The sequence below is a fragment of the Equus przewalskii genome, chromosome 1, assembly GCF_037783145.1.
Source record: "Equus przewalskii isolate Varuska chromosome 1, EquPr2, whole genome shotgun sequence".
In the NCBI taxonomy this organism is placed as follows: Eukaryota; Metazoa; Chordata; class Mammalia; order Perissodactyla; family Equidae; genus Equus; species Equus przewalskii.
In genome coordinates this window covers 115,018,099-115,039,581 of record NC_091831.1, presented here as the reverse complement: position 1 = coordinate 115,039,581, position 21,483 = coordinate 115,018,099, and the positions used below count along the sequence as shown (strand labels likewise).

General features: G+C 41.7%; 1 protein-coding gene across 2 annotated transcripts in view; it reads right to left on the bottom strand.

Annotated features, from left to right (window-relative positions):
• Positions 1–21,483, bottom strand: part of MTHFS (methenyltetrahydrofolate synthetase) — a 209,714-nt gene that overhangs the window by 60,025 nt on the left and 128,206 nt on the right. For both annotated transcript variants that reach the window (XR_011526141.1, XR_011526143.1), the window contains exon 3: positions 7,163–7,297. The gene's annotated coding sequence lies outside the window, so the exon portion shown is untranslated. The remainder of the gene's footprint in view (positions 1–7,162; positions 7,298–21,483) is intronic.

Genomic DNA, 21,483 nt, shown 5'->3' with positions numbered 1-21,483 from the left:
TTTGGCTTGATTATGTTTAAGAACAAAAGACTCAGAAAGAAACTTTGACCTTCTCCTTACTGTCTGAAAGAATTTAAGATAGAAGGCCTGTCCCAGGAAGGAGTTATCACCATAGATAACTATAGTATAATATGAACTAGGGGTGGTGGACAGGAAGGAACCCAGCAAGGCCTATTTGATCAAAGTCCTCCCCATGTCCCATTGTCTTTGCTTTAGGCATGGCAAACATTTGCTTACAAAACATTTGTTTTTCCATCTCCAAGTGAATTGCCTGCCTCTCCTCTGAAGTTTCAAACCACTACCCCCAACATCCTGCTTTGTCTTTAGCTGAAGATGATATTTAAGGTGGTGGCTTCAGCCATTTTGGTGAACTATTCAGTTTTCCTGGGTTTCTCTCATGTATACATGTCATTAAATTTGCTTGATTTTCTCCTGTTATTCTGTCTCATGTCAATTTAATTCTTAGACCAGCCAGAAGGACCTGGAGGGGAGAGGAATTATTTCTTCCTCCCCTACACCATCATGCTGAGCATATCAGAGTGAGGCAAGAGCAAGAGTCCAGGTCTTTAAAACTACTATACTGAGTGCCAACTTTGTGCCTGGCGTATGCATCATGGATGAGATCAGTTATTTTCATTTTACAGGAAACTGAGTCTAAAGAGTTTGAGTAACTTGCCCCACATCACAAATGTGGCCAATGGTGCAGCAGGGATTGAACTCCTAATCTCCATGCTATATGGCTCTCTCCTGCACTATCAAAGGGAAGCTTTGGGAGACACAGGATTCTCCTCCTAGTTTCCCATCAGTAGGATGAAGGGGTACACCAGAGGTCTTTAAGGGTCCCCTCCTTCTGAGAGCCTCTAAATCAGGGATACTTTGAAATTAACCATTTCAACAAATGAGCATTGCAGAAGTAGAGATGCGCAATTTTGAGAACTGTTCCAGTTTTGATTATTTCAAATGATTAACATTGCCAAACCCAGCTACTCACTTACTCCAAAGAAAGTTCCTGCTGGGTGGAGGAGGTTAGGAACTTCCATGTAGAGGCCTAAAGAAAGAGCCCATGTCCATAAACAACTGTGCTGGTCTAACTTGGGAAGCAGACCTCCTGGGACTGAAATCAAGCTCAGCCCCTAACTAACCATGATAACCTTGGACTTCTGTGTCTCAATGGAAATATTAATAGACAAAGCCTCGCAAGGTTTTTATAAGGAGTAAATGAGATAACATACATAATGCACTTAAAACATTGCCTGGCACATAAATTACAAGTAAATAAATAAACAAATAAATGATAAATAAATGCTATGTTTCACTATTATTATCTTCTTCTCGAATCTAGTCTCCTTGTTCATTCCTTTCAGCTTTTGACTCCAGAATGACCCAGTAGATTTGAACATCCTATTTGCCCTGCTAAGATTTTGGCACCTATTGTTGAATGACTGCAGTCTTGATTCTGGCCCCAGCTCCTCCTTTCTGACATATTTCTGGAGCTTAACTAGGATAGCCCCAAACCCTGACTTTGGCTTCATATATCTAATTGTGACTCCAGAGCTCCATATATACTCCCCCTCTCTGAGCTACTGACAAAAATCTGCCCATACTTAGTTTGGTCCTGTAAATAAAGATTCCCATCCTTCCAAAAATTCTTTTCATTCCTTCATTCTTTCAATGAATATAAATCAAGACCCCCCCCCCACCCCCCCGCCCCCCGAGGCAGGCACAGATTCAGGGAGTGAAGATCCCAGTAGCCAATATGACAGGCAGAATTCCTGCCCTCCAGAGTGAGCAATCTACTGCAAGAGACAGGTGATAAACAAATCAGCAGGTAAACATCTGTCAGATGGAGATGAGTCCAGAGGCATAGAGTGACCAGGGTACTGTTTTTACAGACAGTGTGGTGAGAGTTGACTGAAAAAATTCATTTTGTTCTACAAAGTGGAGCAAAGAACCAGTCTTTGACTGCTACTTGGAAGAATACAGCTGCATGTACCACACATGGAGGAACAAGGAATAGTCCATGCAACAACAAGTTTTACAAGGAAGTCTGGGAACCATTCAGCTTTTCCAGTGGGGGGTACTTGCTCAGGGAAGTTACAACTCTCATAAGCATCAGGGCTTGGATTCTAACCAGATCTCTGCTGCTAAAACCCTGGGACCAGTCATCTCCTATGGTTCCTGGGGCTCCTTGTCTGGAACTTGATGGCCATACCATGAGACAGTCTTAGTCTCTTGGCTTAAGAAGTAACCTCAGAGTGCTGAAGCCAGGCTCTTGATGCAATGCAGGTGACAAAGGAATGGCAAGCAATAGGATATATTGGAGTATAGGAGGAAGCCATTTGGTGTAAACCTAATTTGGCCTGACTTTGTTTTTTCCAAAAGGGCCTGACCTGGCCATTGAGCATGCACTGTAGATCTGCTATAAGCATTTGCTATGTCCCAAGGACGAAAACAAATATCCTTAAGATAATGATGCAACTTCCCGGACATTGGCATTTCCTTAAGGATAAGCATCTCTCCCTAGGCTAGGAACTGATTGCTGTGCTCACCTGGGGCCACTCATCTTGAGACAACAGATCTGCTACTCTGCTGTGTCTACCAAGACAGCAGACCTACTGCCTGCTGTGTCCATCAGTCACTGTGCCTCCAAAGCAATCTCATGACTATTGTAAAAGGGACATTTCCATCACATGTGAAACATGCTCTTTGATGGTATATAACCACGCTGTACACTCCCCTTCTTTGATGCCCTTCTTTCCTTGGGGAAGGAAGGCCACAGCCTATGTGGTCCTCACATTTGGCTCATAATAAACTCACTCCAATTTTTACTTATAGGTTGGTTATGGATTATTTGCATTGACACAGGCATCATCTCCAGATGGGAATGTCTAGGAATGTCTGAGCAGTATCCTCTGGATTTCCTGAGGACTTTTGCAAGGAGTCCCTATGAGCCCAAACCACAGGGAAGATGCCTCCTTTCTGTTCTTCCTCTTCTTCTTCCTTCTCTTCTTCACACTTCTGCAGCTTTCCCATGCACTCAGAGAACCAGAGAGGCAGAACACAGAGAGAAGCAACCTGATCTCTGAGAATCTCAGGTACGAGTCTGATTTCTCATGACCCACCAGGAGTGCCTCATCTTCCCTGAGAGAAATTACCAGGGGCTACCTCCAGTCTCGGCCTGTTGACCCTGAAAGGAAGCTGGGGAAGGGCCTCAGTGGAGGATCCCTGCCTGTAAAATCCAAAAACCTCCATCGTCACAGCCCCCCAATTCTTCTCTCTGACCCACACAAACCCGTCTCCCTCAAAAAGAAAAACATGTAGGAAAACACCAGCATTCTTAATAGAGCCCTTATTTCAAGCAGAGCATCTTCATTTTGAGTTGGCAAAAGAAATTGGTTTGTGAGGGAAATCAGGAGCAACCGGGGGGGCCATAAGATGCCCCATAGGCTTACTGTTATGGGGTTGGCAATGATTTCAGAACAAAGTATGAAAAGTTGCACACTTAAGATAAATGAAAATGCATTTCATTCATAACCAAATTAAAGGGTTTCAGGCTCTGTGAGTAATCTTGGGCTGGTCTCTTTTTTTCCTCAGTCTCCTAATTTAACCATCTGGAATTCTTCAAAAAGTGCCATCTTACTCAGCATTTGGAAATGAAGGACTTGACTTTAAATGGAAAATCTACATTTCATTGTAAAGTGAGACCTCAACATTTGTGTCCTATTCTGCACAAATCACAAATATGTATGCTTAGCGGATGGTAAAGGATAACTCCAGAAAATTCATTTCATACATGACAGGAGACATATAAATGTATAAATGGACTGAAGAATCTGAAAAATTCAACCCCTGTCCAGGGTCTCAAGGGCCCTATGATGTCTTTCCTAAGCATGTGGAATGTTCGGTGTAATATATGCTACATCATTTGCAAGTGCAGAATGACGTGTAGTCTGTGGTCTAATCCCGGGCTGGGCTACTCGTTACAGTGCTACCAACACAATTTAAATCAGTCTTGGTTTCTTGATCTTTAAAATTGGGCTGAAAACAAACCTCATGGTATTTTTATGATGCTCAGAAGTTTAAACAAAAAAATATATGTACGTTCTTGGGAAATCTTAAAGCACTATATAAATGTAACTTTCCAAATAAGTATAATTCTGGGGTCTAGGAGTTAGTAGGTCCAAAGGACCATGGAGGTGGGAAAGAGGGGCTTGAGTCCCTGCTCTTGTCACAGCTGTCATTCAGCAAGAGCAAACGCTAAGAAGCCTTGTGTGCCCTTAGTAAACACGGCAGGGTTTAGTAGGCCAGGGTGAGGAGTTTCCAAAGGTTTTCTCACAGGAGAATGATGTGGGCAAGATCTGAACTTTATAAAGCTCTCTGACAGCCTTGGAAGAAGTGCAAAGCAAGAGAGCACATCAGGATGTCGTTATGATACCCAGGGAGGAGAAATGTCACAGAGGCTAAAACCGGAGCAGGAGCAGAATAAACAAATGAGGAAAGATACCTGTAAGTGTTTAGAAGATGCAGTAGACAGGAGTAGGGTGGGTGAGGGTGAGGGAGAGGGAGGGATCTAGAATGACTCCTAGGTGTCTGTCTGGGAAAACTAAGTGGAAGGTGCTGCTATTGATTGAGATCATAAGCCCAGGAGGAAAAGCAACATTTTCTGAAATCAATAATATGTCCAGTCTTGGAAATGTTGTGTTTGAGGCACCTGTAGAATATCCACGTGGAAATAAATATCCAACAGGGAATTGGATATACTCGTCCTTAGTTTAAGACAGATGTCAAGGCAAGATAAGCCAATTTGGGAATTATTGGCACTACATTGCTAATAGCTGAAACCAGAAATCCAGATGAGATCAGCTGGTGTGGTGAACATACTGTTTTTACCTTGTATGGAAGTGTCACACATGGTCTGGCGGGGATGTCAGTCATGAACCCACCCCACAACCCTCATGCCAGACATGGCTGATTGTAGCATCCCTGTCCCCTTGCACAGCCAGGGATGGGCACTTAACCCAAGGGCTGCAAACTCACAATCTTCTCTGGGGTTGATACATGCACCTGGGGAGCATGACTACTGAATGAAGTGCTCACACAGAGGGAGACAGAACCAGCGATGGAAAGAAAGACAAAGTGCAGATAACAACACTTGAATCCTGATTTAGCCAGGCCTGAAGCAAGATTCTCCCCTCGACTTGGCAATTGTGAGCCAATCAATTTCTTTTTGTTGTTGTTGTAGTTGTTGTTGATGTTAATTTGATTTAAGTTTCCTGCAACCGAAATAGTTCTAACCAACACAGAAATTGACACCAGAGGAGACGTACTGCCAATGAAACAGCGTAAAGGGCAGAACTGGCTCAATCAAAGCGAAATGGAAGAAAATGAAGATCCCTCCAATTTTCAAATGAGAAGTTGGTGATGAATGTTGTATAGTGCAAAGCAACTGGCTGAATTCTTGTCTATCTCAGGACACAGATTGTGTTCCTACTAAGCTTGGAGCTTTAGGGAACTTGGTTAGAAATAGGTATATGGGGGATGAGGCAGTGGAACTAGGCTGGTGCAGCTGCCATGTGCAAAAGGGCCAAGAATGGGAGGCTGCTTACATAAAAGAGATTAAGTAAATAAGTAATGATATTGAAGGTAAGTAGAACTAGGCTGCTCACTGTCAGACAAGGGAAGTAGACTCGGGAAGGGAAAAGACTAGACTATAACCTGGGGCAGTGAATTGGAATTAGAGATATTAATGTGAATTCATGGATTTTAATAGAGGAAGAGACATAAATATAGAATATATATATAGATGCATGTGTATAGGTGTGTTATGGTTAAATGATCCTCTCAAAATTCATATATTGAAGTCCTAATCCCCAGGACTTCAGTATGTGACCTTTCTTGGAGATAGAGTCTTTACAGAGGTAATCAAGTTAAAATTAGGTCATTAATGTGAACCTTTATCTAATTACTGGTGTTCTTACAAAGGGAAAATTTGGAGACAGATACACACACAGGGAGAATGTCATGTGAAGAAAAAGGCAGAGATTGGAGTGATGACACAAGCCAAGGAATGCCAAAGATTGCCATCAAACCATCGAAGCTAGCGAGGAAGCATGAAACAGATTCTCTCTCTCAGCCCTCAGAAAGAACCAACCCTGCCAAGACTATGATCTCAGACTTCCAGCCTCCAGAACTGTGAGATAATAAATTTCTGTTATTTAAACCACGCAGTTTGTGGTACTTTGTTGCAGCAGGTTTAGGAAACTAATATAATATGTGTGTATGTGTACATAACTACATATACATATTTCCTAGGTCTTTCCACTAAGAGAGACAAGACCTCCTAGAAGCACACAAGATCTTCCGCATCTTGGCTTTTAAATACCATTCTTCACTAAAAGGAGCAGGACTCCTTGAGATGGAGAAATGGCTGAATCCAGGGTTAGTGCAAGGAAACTACAAGATGAACTTGAAATACCTTGACATGCCAAAAAAGTCAGGAAATGCTCAAAGAATGATGAGCACATGTCAAAAAGACACAGAAACCAGACTGAAAGGTCTCCCATGGGCCAAAGATGGAAAGATTTGAGGGTCAAAATAACTAATTATAATAATGGATTATAATCCATTGAATAAAATAAGAATCCATGGGTCTGTATTGATATAAATAAATAACTGAATAAACACATAAAGGGAAAACTCTACCTAATAATAGAATTGCAACTAGTTAGTGTAGAAGAAATGATGGAATTAGAAAAATCACCATGTGGCAAACACTAAAGTAATAATTGACTTGGGCAAGAATTATCAGTAAATGCAAAAATCAGTGAGTGGAAGTTTAATGAGGAAGAGGATGTTTACTTCCTCTCAAAGAATCTTCCCATGGGGCTGGCCCCCATGGCCAAGTGGTTAAGTTCGTGCTCTCTGCTTCAGCGGTCCAGGGTTTCGCCAGTTCAGATCCCGGGCCCAGACCTAGCACTGCTCATCAGGCCATGCTGAGGCAGCGTCCCACCTGCCACAACTAGAAAGACTCACAACTAAAATATACAACTATGTACTGTGGGGCTTTGGGGAGTAGAAGAAAATAAATAAAATAAAATAAATCTTTTAAAAAAAAGAATCTTCCCATAAAATACATTTTAATCACAAAGCACTTATTGGTTACCTTTGCAGTGAAGAAACCAGCAGATGCCATCAACCAAGTGGTAAAAGTTAACATCGTAAGTCATGGGACAAATTGACATGTGTGCCTCCTGATATGATGCACTAAGAAGAACACAAGATTGCATCTGTGTTATTCCTGCAAAAAATAGCAAATAATTAAAATCTAATCATGAGGAAACCTCAAACAAAACCAAATTGTGGAATATCTTACAAAGTAACTAACCTATACTCTTGCAAAGTATCAAGGCAATGAAAGACAAATAGTTCAGAAAAAATTATATATATCTATATGTGTATATTATACACACATTATTACACATGTATATATACATACGTAATTTTTCTTTTTTTCTGTTTTTATGCATCTGCATATATATACACATATATGGGAGAGAGATTTAGAAAGAGACTAAGACAAACGTGGTAAAATGTGAATAATAGGGAAATCTGGTTAGGGGAGTATAGGGTGTTCTTTTCTTTCAACTTGTCTGTCAATTTCAAAATATTTTAAAATAAAAACTTAGTTTAACAAATTGGAACACACACACACACACACACACACACACACACACACACACACCACATCTATCTCATGATGGTATAATGTTGTAATGTGCTTCCCACTTCTCCACTTCTTGAAGAAAAGGACACTTCATATCCAATTGCCTTGTATGAAAGTGGAAGGAGAAGGGCACATAGATTTATCAGGAGAGATCCTTTCTGCTGTGGTCATTAATGACATATCACTGTCCACATCAGATAACCACTTGTCTTTGGAAGTGCAAAAGCCAAATTCTCCACCCCAAGATAAACGTAGCACAAGCTTTGTGGGAGTGAAGAGAAAACATGGTAGAGGATAAACTGAGACCTAGGTGGAGGCAGAGACGTCAGGCTTCTCTCAAGGTTATCCAGCATAGCAGTTATTATGTGTTTCCTGCAAGTAGTAATACATAACAGAAGTTTACGTAGTGAAACCTTTTAATTACCTCACACAGCAAGATGTCTGGAGGATATGTGTTCCAATTTTGGTGAACAGATCAAGTACAACATCAAGAACAAAGCTCTCTCTACTTGTCTGCTCTGCCATCCTCAGTAGGAGAGCTTCCTGCCCTTAGTTGTACAGGATTCACATATAGTCTCAGAGAGATGGTCACCCTCTGCTGGGGTTTCCATGCTGGGCAGATGTGCATCTGAGGCCTTTGGAAGCCAATTTCCCCACCACATAGAAAGAGTGTCAGCAGGATAAAAGCAGCACACAGAGGAGCAAGCCAAGACTCAGAAAGAGAGACAGTGCCATGGCAATGCCATCTGAGCTTCAGGACCCCAGTGGCCAGAAGTCCACCTCTATATGTCCCAGTTCTTGTGCCCGTGGATCTCCCTTTCTATTCTTTCTTCTCCTTTTTGATTTAAAAGTTGAGTGGTCCAGCAATTACACTTTGAGGTATGTACCCAAAAGAATTGAAAGCAGGGACTCAAAAAGACACCCATCTTCATAGCAGGATAATTCACAATAGCTGAAACATGGAAGCAACTCAGGTGTCCAGCAATGGATGAGTGGGTAAACAAATGTGGGATATACATACATAGAATACTATTCCGACTTAAAAAGGGAGGAAATTCTGGCACATGCTACAACATAGATGAATCTCGAGGACATTAACTTAAGTGAAATAAGACAGTTACAAAAAGACAAATATTATATGATTCTGCTTATATGAGGTATCTAGAGTAGCCGAATTCATAGAGACAGAAAGTGGAATGGTAGTTGCCAGGGGCTAGAGGTGGAGAGAATGGGGAGTTGTTTAATGGGTACAAAGTTTTGGTTTTGCAAGAAGACAAGAATTCTGAAAATTGGTTGCACAACAATGTACTTAACACTACTGAACTGTACACCCAAAAATAGTTAAGACGGTAAATGTTATGTGTATTTTAACAAAATTTAAAAATTTTTTAAAAGAATAGAATGGGGTTTCTGTCATGTACAACTGAAAGTGTCCCGACTTGAAAAAGAAGAAGTAGGAAGAGGAGGAGGAAACATGTTGTAAACAAAAAGGTGATAGAGCACCGGAGAACTCGAATGCTTAAGGTGAAGCTGGAAAAAGAGTAATTGGTGTAGGTGAGTGAGATGAAGATTCCCAGAAATGAAGGTGAGAAGCCAAGTGAAAATGGTGTCAAGGAACCCAAAGCAAAAGAAAGAGTTCTAGCTTGGAGGGATTAGTCAACAAATTTGAGTGGCCTTCAAGAGACCAAATAATATGAATACTAAAAAGTGTCTATTAGATTTGGCAGTTAGAAAGTTTTTCCACAGCTGATTCAGTAAAACCAAAAGAGAAGACTTTGATTACAGTGAGCTGAAGACTGAAGGCAGAGACAGCTTTTTAATGACATTTCCAGACTATCACTTAAAATCAATTCCATGAGCACAGGTTACAGGGATAACAATAGTGAGGCAAAGGTTAAGAAGCATCTCCAACGGTGGCCACATGGGTAGGAAAAAGCAGGCAGACCCGCGCTTTGCACAGCCCAGTGACCCTTTCCAGTGGACTTTCTGTTGACAGCCTGTTTTGGTGACTCAGGCAGGCCTGCTCCCTGCCTTGGCCTCTCGCCTCCCTTACAGTGTCCTGTGGACCCCCAGTCCGCTGAGCTCTGCTTGGCCACTGGCCTGTCTCTGAACTTGAGCAGAACAGTTCTAGACAGGACCAGCCTCACACCATGGCATTGAGCCCCAAATCTTCAGCCAGTAAGTCGACCCTGCCCTTTTCACCTGTTCCTACTATGGTGACATTTCCTCATTCCCAAATACCAGTGCCCCCTTCATATCCCAGTTTGTCATGAGGGCTCTGCCTTACTCCTCATGTTTATGGTAAACTCACCTGTCCCCTTCCTGCTGGTATCAGAAGACCTGTCCTATCCTCAGTGGTCCCTATCCTCCCTGTTCTCCTGCCCTGGACCAAGCCATGGACCCCTGCTACACAATGAACACCTACCATCACTTTGCATGTGATAGCTTATTTAATATTCACAATAATCCAATAAGTGTTGGACTAGTGTGGAAACTGGTGCCCAGAGAGACTAAACTGCTCAAAGTCAACTAGGTAGGAATGAGCTGACCCAGATGTCACACCCAGGACATCCATTTCCAATGCCTATGTTCTTCCATACCACATCAGTTCTCACTAATAGAATCTCATTCAGGCATGCCATAGCTGTATATCTCCATCTGAATGTCACTCACTTGTTGTCCCTATTACTAGCCTTCCCCACCTGTACAAACACTCCTATCACCCTTTTGCTCTCTATTTTGACAACTATTTTTGGCCTGAACTCCTTTATACCTGCTACTACCTTCTGAATACTGTATTTCTTTGCTACTCAACTTGTCGTCCAGAGACCAGCAGCACCAGACATCACCTGGGAGCTTGTTAGAAATGCAGAATCGGGGGCCCTGTCCCAGATCTACTGAATCAGAATCTGTATTTTAACAAGATCCCCAAGTGTGTGTGCACTGAAGTTGAGACGTGCTGCTGCTATATTTTACCTGTTAACTGGGCTTCCTCCATGACCCACGGTTACAGCTAGTCCTCCACCCTCCTATCCCTACAACCTGATGGGGGCAGGTCTCCTTCCAGATCTAAGTGCCTCTAGTTGGCCCTGTCCACACTGCAGGGTGGCCATGCCATGCAGGGTCCAGAAATATAACAGATTTCATCCATGACTCCCATAATGGGATAACACATTTTAAGACCTTTAGAAAGAATGTCTCTCCACAAGCTGGATTTATATGCTTCTTTTCTTGGGTTCCTCAGTAGAAGTGTGAATGTTTGCATCTGGAAGGGATTTTCATTTTTAGTCCTTTATAAATGAGCCAACACATGATGTCCTTTGTCACACTCTGCCTGGCTGCCCTTCATTCATTCATCAGCACCTACAGCTGGAGCAGCCCGCGTCCCCACCCCTATCCTCCCCAGCTTGCAGGATCAATGTAAACTGTGGATTTGAGGCTACAGTGTCATCACCAGTGCTGTGCGCCTGATCTGGAAGAAATGTCAGACCTCACAGCTGCCTCCTGCTTAGATCCTGAGAACTAGTTGACTTGCCTCAGCTTGTACTTCTGGCTTGAGGCTCCATTCCTGAGTGTCAGTTTTGTTACCTGACCATACCCTAAGCCCTTTTCTGGAGCCCTACACTTTCCTTGACAAACTCCTCTCATTATAGTAGCTCAATCTGCTAGATGTTTAACTACCAGGCTTTACTCTACTGCTAGGACACCTACCAATTCATCTTGTCGGTTGTTTGCCTCTATCATCTAGAATCTGCCATAACCTTGGAAACCTTGCACTGATTTAAGTCTCAGACTGGCTAATGCTAGAAGAGAGGACACTCTTGGCAGGAGATCTGGGAAGAATTTCAACAGGACGTGGCTAGTTAATTTCTTTTCTTGAGATGAACAGAATGGATTTTATGTCACCATAGTTTTCATATGAATTCTTAACAACCTACAAAATGTCTTACTTAATATCACTTTTTTTGTAAGGCTCTGGATACCCCTGGGGTAATAGATAGTAGATTGTCCAGGATTCTGGCTAGAGATCATGTCTCTGGGACCTGGATGGTACCAGAACTAGGAGGGGCTTGCACTCAACCCCAGCGAGTGGCATAAATTTGAGTCAAAAGAGCACTGGGATTAAGGGAGCTCTGGAATTGCAAATAGAAAAGGGAGACAGGCAAAGAGATAAAAGTGAGGTCTAAAATAAAGGATCTCTCACTGAACTCAGCCAGACAGGAGCAAGAGGCAGAGTCTCAAGAGATTCCTGGGGGTGCGGGTACTTGAGAGAGTGAGAGGGGCCCTTCGTAGGGAACCCATAAACCTGCCATCGGTAGGGGGAGAAATGAAGGGACTAAACTGGTTCAGACCAAATAAAGCAGAACATTTTTATAAGGGGGAGATGGGAATTGAGGATATACCATAAGCCAATCATGTCTGACACTGTGATACTATTCTGAGAAGACTGAAGAACACAGAAAATATTCTAAAGAAATAAAAAGACAGTAATATTATGATGGTCACTTGTGGTGAGATGAACTGAAACATCCCCCTGCTCTTAGGGAAGAAATTTGAGGTTATATAGATACTATTTGAGGATGGCACCATCTATCCCAGATAGTTTAGACAGGACTTTCTCAAATAATATGGGGGCTCCTTGGAATGAGAGCAGAAAGGAGATCAACTGCAACGTTTCACAAAAAGTAGGGCTGACTTAATGCTAATAAGAAATGCAAATTCCTTCCAAGAGACTAGACTAGTCTTTGGAAGAAAATTAATACTTGATATGATAAAGTGTTTCATCTTGGGCATTTCAAGAAGGAATCAGATGTCATCATCACTGAAGAAGTGAAACCAGGATGTGGGTCCAAGCCAGGGCCTATCACAGAAGAAATCAAATGGACCACTAGGCCCAGCCTTATATTCCCAAAACCCTCAAAGGTACATATTTCAATGTCATCTCCGGATGAGGTCAAATAAGAGTGACCGAGCTACACAGAGAGGACTGAGAGAAGATGCTTTCACTATGGAGCAATAGACGTGTAGCCCATCACCAAACCCATAGTACAGTGTGAATTAATTCTTCAGAATAGATTAGTTATAGAACATTTTTGTGTTAGAAGTATTCACTTGTAAAATGTAAACTTTCAAATATGATCATTTTTCACAACCCTGCTTCATCTTTCCTTCATTTTTATAAAAACAGTGCCCCTGATATAATGAGAATGACTTGGGTATTCTCAGTTGCTGGGAAGCTCCAGACAAAGCATTCACATACACACTCCCACTCCCCCAGCTATCTACCCCCAACCCACAGGATCAGACCTCATCACTCTCTGCTTTGAAGCCAGTAAAAGTTTAGGGCAAGAAAAACTCCTTAACATATGACAAAGCATGAGGGGGCAAAGGTAATGGACATAAGAAGAGACATGAGGTGAGAAGAGTGATGTGTTCTGAGGAAGGGTGCAGCCATCAGATGATGGAATTCTCATAAAGAGGACTGAGGGAGAGATAGGAAAAGGATCAGAGAGGTAAAATTGAGAAAATAAAGTGTTCACGGAGGACGCCTTCTGAAGGAGTCAATCATAAGTCTAGTCCCCCTCTTTATCCCACAAAAGGTTCAAGATGATGAATTTCCCATACAAACTCTCCAGTGCTGTACTGCTGTAGGACACTTACTAGAACTTTAAATGAGTCACCTAAACACCCCCCAGAATTCGAATTTTCCCTTCCAATCTCCTCACAATTCAGAGTTCTTGAATGCCTCCGGTTATACAGCTAATCCATGGCAAAATTAGAATGCTCTTCATTCCCAGTTCTGTGTACTTTTCTCAATACCAGAGACAGTAGATTTCATTTCACATGTCGACTATTACTAGTGGGTCATGGGTGCCTGAAGAACAGTGTTAAGAAAGATTTTGAAGTTGCCTCTAAGCTTAGTGTGAAACAGCATCATAAGTGATTAGTGATGTCTTCCATGGGAAGGAAGAGTAAAGGTAGATATGCCAGGGATCTGCTACCCCCGCTACCCCCGCACTGTCTTACATTCACTTCCTTACCCAGAGTCTGGACTCAATCCTATTTTAAGACAACTCTCTAATTAAGCTTCACACTGTCTCTATGTCTAAACCACACAATTCCTTTGGGTAGTATACAGGGTATAACTCTTAAATAATAGAGTCAAGAGAAATATATGTACAATTAAAATAGATTATAAGGGAAAAAATTTCTGCAGAAGTAGGAGGTCTTCCTCTGGAGACATGCAATTCATGTTACATTAGGACAGCATACCTTCTTTCACCTGGAAGTAATAACTCCTTTCACACAAAAATAAAACATAAAGAAGGAAAAATTAAACCCAAATCAACTCCAAATCTTGTTGGGATATAGAAGAGAGCAAGGGCATGGTTGTGTTAAAGACAGTCATTGATTTTCATTTTCAGAAATCCATTATAGACCAATAGCTATTAGAAAGCATTAATATGATGATTATGCAATAAACACAGAATATACTTACAATATACCAATATAAACTAAGACTATTCTATGATTAAATTTTGTCTGCACCTGGGAAGACACTTGAATAAAGCATGAATAAATGTAACTAGCTTGATTTGTTATAGTGATCGGAGCAAGAGTTAATTTATTTTTTCCAGTTTGGTTCCCATCAATGTTGTTCATACAACAATTTGTAAAAAGCCATTAAGGTGCCTCAGTGACAACTGGAAAACCAATTATAAATTCCTGCATCTTTGAAATGAGACTGAACCAATGGTGCAGAGCCACAGCATGGAGAAGCAGAGCCTCTGCACTCAGTTTTTTTTTCCCTAAATAAAAGGAAGGCTTGATTTAAAGAGAAAAGACATTTTTATATGAGTATCATTTATCTATGTTTTATTCTAAGAACATGGCCTATTTACAAGGGATTGCTCAAATGGCCTCTGAGCTTCATCTCATGTATTCACTGCCATTGGTTTTGTTAGACACTGACGTACTGCCACAGTACCCCAATTTTACATTAGTCACTGCCTTGGGGCAAGCTGTGCCTCTGTACAAGGCTATTCTGCATATGCTACTCTGATACCTAAAGGAGTCACATAATATTAACTGCTCCATCATCAGTGCCCTAGCAAAGCTGTATTGATTGCTAGTCCCCAAGCAAAGTCCTAGGTGTTCTGAGAGGGGCCAGGACTCAAAGCCAGTGAATGCACTTTTTGGTTAGCTCCACCCCTCCCCCAACGTGTAGCAGTTTGAGGGTGCATCCTGATGGTCAGTCATGGTGCTCCCATCCTCTTACCAATGAATGGGTCAAGACCCCGGGATGACGTTAATCAGCATAAGGTTTTCCTACGTCCTCAGGATTGACTCAACTGGGGCCAAGGAGACTCTAGAAAATGTTGCTGGAAGGTTCTTTCTTTGGATGCTGCTGCACCCACATGTGAGGTCCAGAACTCTGTCGCTAGCCTGAGAAGAGCAGAGCCAAGAGGGTCACAGGGATATAGAAAGTGCGCTACTGGATTAAGTCAGCCTCAAGATTGCCATAACTGAATTTCCAGTATCATGGCCCTTGTTGTTTATGCCAGCTTGAATTCTATCTCCTGTTGCAGCTAATTGATGGCTAGACCTCATCTCTGACCTCCCTACTGAGGAGGACAGATGAACCCAGCTGCCACTGAAAGCCGAGGCAGGCAGACAAGACCTACCTCCAGGGATTCTCTCATCCTCTCTATCCCCATCCATCTTCACTACCATCTTCTGCACATTCACACACACTCACCTGGAAATGTAAATCCAAATGACAAGAGAAGTGAAACAGATATAGAGATCATCTTCTTTAAACTTCTCACAATATTGATAAGGAAATTGAGATTCTGGGAGAAAAAGTAATTTGCCAAATACTATTCAGAGAGGCAGAACTACATCCTTTGATATCCAAAATTTCAACTCTTTGGCAAACTTTTCCCCAAAAATCACCTCCCTATTACCACCCCAAGAAGAGCTAGTTATTCCTCCTTCATTGCCACCAACATATTGTTTACCTACCTCTATTATAAAAAATCCCTAAAACATTGGCCCTCACAAGGACTGTGTACTTCTTAAAGGCAGAGACCACTGTATTCAGGCACATGATGCGTAGACTACAAGCTTCTAGCTGGACATGCAAATTTTGAAGGATGAAAATCTCACTTCTGAATACATAATGGTCCCTAATTAGCTCACAGGTAATTAGAGCAATTACCAAGGGCTGGCTGTGTGCCTAGGTTTTCTTTCCCTAGGGAACATATACCCAAATGGTTAAAACTCCTTTTCAGCAAAGATTACATTTTTCCATACATTAACATTGAATCAACTCTGATTTATAAATATGGTCACAAATGTTCCTATTTATAGCCTTCTCTGTGAGTTGTTTCCAGAAGGACATTACTTAGCTCTACCCTCAGCTCAGTAATGAGTGAGACCAGTCTGACTCAAAGACCTAGAGACAGCCATCTATGAGGTGAGCCAAGGGCCAGGGCTGGGTAGATTTGAAGTCTGTTATAAAGTTCTCACAGCCATGGGAATATTCATACTTTTTAACTCAGGGATCCCACTACCTGAAATTTTTAGACAAAGGAAATAGTCTTAAATAATGAAATAACTTTATGCATTGGCTTAGCCTGAGTTGCCCAGAAAGCTGAGCTGAAATCAACATTTATGTGCTACCACTTTATTGTCATGGAAGCAGGGATGGAGAAAAAAGGGAACAAAGCAGAAAAGGAGAAAGAACCAACATGAGGGGGGTTCATTGTCAAGCTGGCCACTGCTTGGTATTAAACGAGATTGATTATTTGATCTCACAAGACTGCCCTCTACAATGCCACATAATGACCATGAATCAGGATAGGCCATCTGTGGGGAGGAAGTGTGAAATTATCCCCTGGCCTCCATCCCCCCTTGGTCAAAGTTTTGCCCCACAGGGCATTAGTTCCTTCATACTGCCAGGTTGCACGTGTGGATGCCGAGAGGGTCCTGCAGTGTCTCACACTTCAGATTCAACAAGGAGCCCCCAGGCATGAGATGAAGTGTGGTAGGATGTGCCTACACGAAGTTGGACGGAGTCTATCCAGAGGTGGTCACCAAACAGGCAGCCAAGATGGATTACATACCCAAAAGCCATGGAGATGGAAAGCTGAGAGGTTCTGAACAGGTCTGATACACAGTGTGCTTTCCAACTAAAAAGCACAAGCTTTGCAGTTAAATCACCTTCTGTGTGAATCCTAACTCTACCATTCACTGACTGTAGGACTTAGGGCAAACTAATTTCTCTGCGCTAGAGTCCCATATCTGTTAAATGGGAATAATGCCTACCACACAGAAATGTTTCAAAGTTTGAATGAGATAATCTGTGTAATGTATGTGGCCCAGAAAATGAATTCAATAAACTAGATTCCCCTCTCCTATAGTAATAATAAATTGAAAACAACATAAGTATCCAACAATAGAGGAATGGTTAAATAAACCATGGTGCAACCAGTTAATCGATCTTTGTGCATCCTTTAAAAATTATAATGAATAAGTGGTAAAATGGAAAGCAGTTTATGTATTTTAAAAAGCAAAATACAAAAACCTGTGAGTACAGTATGGGAGGAGGGTGTTATAGGCACACAACATACCATGTGCAAATGCTTAGTGACACGAACACACATGGCATGTCTAGGGGAAAGTTGGAAAACACTAATGCGTAATGCTACTAATGAGTAACGAGTTTGGAAAATACAAATGAGTAATGTTAGTCAATTCTATTCACTCTTCTTTCTTGTTAACAGAACTCCAAATTTGTTCAGGGTGACAATATGCTCATCCTCAAGTGACAAATCACGATTTGTTCCAACCAATCTGGAAAATCCTTTTCTCCAAATTCACAACCTCCCTTGTAGCTGGAGAAGGTCATGTGATCCATTTCTAGAAAAAAATGATCTAATGAGAAGTCTGCTAGGTGGAATCTAGGAAAGCTTTGCCTACCTGATAAAAAGAGAAGTAATATGGCAGGCATTATCCCTTTCCCTTTCTTTCCATCTTGGATATAGACATGAAGTCTTGTTCTTTCCATCTTGGATATAGACATGAAGTCTTGTTCTTTCCATCTTGGATATAGACATGAAGTCTTGGACAACAGCAGTCATCTTGTGACCATGAGGTGACCAGCATGAAGGGAGCGTCAAAAAATTCAGCCCTGTGGGGGGCTGGCCCCGTGGCCGAGTGGTTAAGTTCCAGCACTCTGCTTCAATGGCCTGGGGTTTCACCAGTTCGAATCCTGGGCGTGGACACAGCACCGCTCATCAGGCCACGCTGAGGCAGCAGCCCATATGCCACAATTAGAAGGACCCACAACTAAAATGTACAACTATGTACTGGGGGGTTTTGGGGAGAAGAAGGAAAAGTAAAATATTTTTTTAAAAACCCACACACATACTAATTAAAAAAAAAACCCTCAGGCGTGTTATTTTTGATCCACTGAATCAACATCAAAAACTGCTTTCAGTCTCTTGTTATACAGTTATTTGTTTAAACCTCTATGATCAGATGTTCTGTTACTTGAAACCAAACACACACCTAACTGATATGTTAGTCAGTTTACATTCCTATCTCACTGGAATTTTACAGTAGATGTTTAAGGGATGTTTTATAATTCCCACTTACAAATAGGATAACTGAAAGCCTAAGTGACTTACACAAGGTCATCTCACTATTAAGTCTCCAAACTAGAATTCATACCCAATCCTTATTCTAGACTCTTCTACCACTTCAGTAGCAAATAGTTGTGCACAAAAGGGAGACTGTAAAGCAGAGAAAGGAACGCTGAGCCATGAGGCTAGTAAGAGGCACTGAGTCTAGGTTGTAAATGGTTTTGTGTAGCATGCTAGCAGTTTTGGCTTTATTGTATTGGTGATAGGGAACAGCAGTGTGCTAAGACCTACACTTCAGCAAAAATTGCTGCCATGTTCCCAAGGTCTTGTGTATGATAGAACTGAACAAGCATTGAAATGAATGAATGAATGAATGAATGAATAAACCAAGAAATAATTGGATAAAACTCTCTGGGTATTTATAGAGAATGAATCAGAGTAGGCAAGGTTAGAGGCAAGCAGAGCATTTAGGAGGTTATTGCAACATCTATTCCACATGAGAGATGTAAAGGTATGAACTATGGCAGTGTCTATGGGACTAGAGAGGAAGGAACAAATTCAAAAACAATTCAGAAGACAGAATTGATAAATTCACAAAGCTTGCCACCTGGCGTTCATGACCATTCAATCAGCTTCTAGCTCCAGATCTACTCCAGAGTAATTATTTATTAAATGCCATTGAATAGAAATGCAAGTTAATTAATTTATTAATTTGCGTAACATTTTATCATTAATAAATGTCTCTGTTTACATTATTTATTTGTTTAGATCTTCCTTCACTTGCTACTTATTGTTTCCCAACAACCATGTGAGTTAAGCAAGGCAGGATTGCGCTGTGAAAAGTTGCATGAACTTATAGATGAAGAAACCAAGATTGGAAAAGACCAATTGTCAGGTTGAGTCTCTGGTCAGACCCTCCCCATCTGCTGCCCCTGCAACTCATGATCAATCCTGCACTGCAACTTAGCTGGTTCATTCCTGGCCCCAAGGTCACAGTCGGCTCTCTCAGCTTATGGCCCCAGAACAGAGGGCACGCCTGGTGTCCACTCAACTCTCTCCAAACCTCAGATGAACTGATAATCAAATCCCACGCTCAGACAGCTTTCTTAGCAAGAAAATTGAAGTCATCACTTTTAACCCAAAAACTGGTTTATAGATCTTTGTCCCACACGGATGGATCATAAACACTCTATTGAACACTCTGTCAGATATGAAACTTCTGAAAGCTTTTCAATGGACAAAGATGACTCCAAATCTTTCATAAATCTTCTCATAATGATTGTTTTTGCAGCTATTTTCCCTCTGGCTGGAATGTGTGTCAATATCTGGAATTTCTGACTAACTGCAAGTCATTCTTCAAAGCCCTGTATTGTCTGTCTCCTCCAGGAAGCCCTTTGGGGCAGACGTGACTTGCTGCCCATCAAATATTCATGCTTCTTTTCTACAGGTTTGAGATGTTTTGGAAGAAAGGCTTCCTGGTCAGGGACTGCATTTCCAACCCTCTAAAGCCTAGATGAGCTATGTGACTGGTTCTAACCAATGAAATGTGAGGGAAAGACATGAGAGTCACTTCCAGGCTAAGATGATTAAAAACTGGGTGCATTTTCCATAATCTCTCTATTCTCCCATCAGCTGGCTGGAGTTCAACACTCATAGAGACCCTAGAAACCACAATATGTTGAAGATGCAGAGCCTCTATCAGATCGAGTCTCCAAATGTGGAATAGGATTTCCCTATCTCCTCACCCCCACAGCCCCAACCCCAATCCCCACCAACCAAGAACACCTGCAGTCAACTACTAAATAAGTAAGAAATAGCTTTTATAATGTCAAGCCATTCAAATCTTGGACTTTTCTGTTGTTGCTCCTGCTATAGCTAACATTATCATAACTAACATACCCTTCAAATCCCTTCAATGCAATTTAACATTCCTTTTTTTTTTTTTAAGCTCTACTAGCTTGATTAAAAAGCTATACTAAAGCAAGACTCCATGGCCACTCTTGTCACATTATAATATAACACAGTTATCCACGGGTCCATCTTTCCTACCAGCTTGTTTCTTATCAAAGGAAGGTATCGGATCTTTCCTAACTCCCAGCTACTGAAACAGAGTGGTTAGCCACTAATGTTTGCCAAATTAATTTTGTAATAAATAGATTAAACTCTGTAATGTTTACCAGTTTACAAAGTGTTCCCCTCTTATTTGATTTCAATTTCAGTTTTCATTCATTCAACATATGTTTGTGTAAAACTGTTTCGCCCTCTGAGTGGGGAGACTATGGCAATGCAAGTCTCATTACCCCAGTTTTATCAAAGAAAACTTTGAAGCTCTGAGAGTTTATATTGTCAGGGTGGTGTGGCTAAATACAAACGGCAGATGCCATATGGTCTGGTGGCTAGTGATGATAATCTCCAACTAATTCCCACTTAGATATATGGGGTCAGGGTACCCTAGCTAATAACTTGCCTTCTGATGTAGCAATGTTTCCTTCTCTCTGTTCTTTGAAGAATTATTAAGAGACATCACTGCCTGCTGGGGTACATGCGGGATGTTGATTCTCTCATTCTCAAGCCTGCCTCAGCCCAGACTGGGCAAGAGCCATCTCAGAAACATGGTTATCATAATACATATAATTTCTGTGTGAATTGTAGAGTGAATAGCAGGTGAGCTAGTGTCCAGCTTCCTGTCTGTTGGGTTTAGCACAGTGTGATGTACTTTGCTATCACTCACAGGTTTAAGTCCAGAAAATTAAAATGCAATACTAAACGCCAAAGGTCAGCAGACTTGCACTGGCATCACCACCGTAACAGACCTTGTTGTCTGCCTACTCAATGGGCATTCACCTCTTCTTCCTTGCTTTTTTTCCAGGGAATCCAACCTCCCCACATAGCCATGAACTCCCGCTTTAGGAGTGGGCATGTGATCCAATGCTGGCCAGTGAGATGTGAGGGGAGTTTACTGGGGACGTTCTATGAGAGATAAAAAGAGACACACAGGAAGAGGTGGTCCTTCTTTTACAAGTGATTGTGGTCAGAGTTGGATGTGATGCCTGGAATTGCTGCAGCCAACCTGTAAATGAAGGCAACATGTAGAGAGGGCTGAGCCAAAAG